Raw genomic sequence first — 496 nt, 5'->3', positions numbered from 1 at the left:
AACCAGCCGTCTCTCAAACTGCTGCAACCTCCCCATTTCCTGCAAACGCAAAAACATTTAACCTCATTCTCCTGAGACTAGACCCGAACCGCTTCCCTGCATCTATTAGAGCTGACTGATCATCAGCTGCAGGCTAGCTCAGCCTTACTGGCTTTAAACACAGGTTTTATTAAAGGTTTGACATTATGTATGAATTATTTGCTGAAGTTAATATTTGAATTAATTTGAATTCAGTGTCTTCCCACAAAATACCTGCTATTTCTGCAGGAACTATCCAGCAAACGTGCTTCTTTACAAAATGTAGTTTTTATTTTCTGCTGAATTATATTGTCTTTTGATAGAACTGATCAAAAATAACGAGATGGTTGTATCAATACTACTCTGCCCTCTGGTGGACAGTTTGTGATGAACAACTTCAATATAGTTAGGACAGCATGGCAGGACATGTTTGCTAATCTAAAATTGAATAAAAGCCGCCCCAGCTAAGTAATGTTGC

Source organism: Poecilia reticulata, chromosome 2 (genome assembly GCF_904066995.2).
Source record: "Poecilia reticulata chromosome 2, P_reticulata-male-v2, whole genome shotgun sequence".
Taxonomy (NCBI): domain Eukaryota; kingdom Metazoa; phylum Chordata; class Actinopteri; order Cyprinodontiformes; family Poeciliidae; genus Poecilia; species Poecilia reticulata.
Note: the sequence above shows the minus strand (reverse complement) of the source record.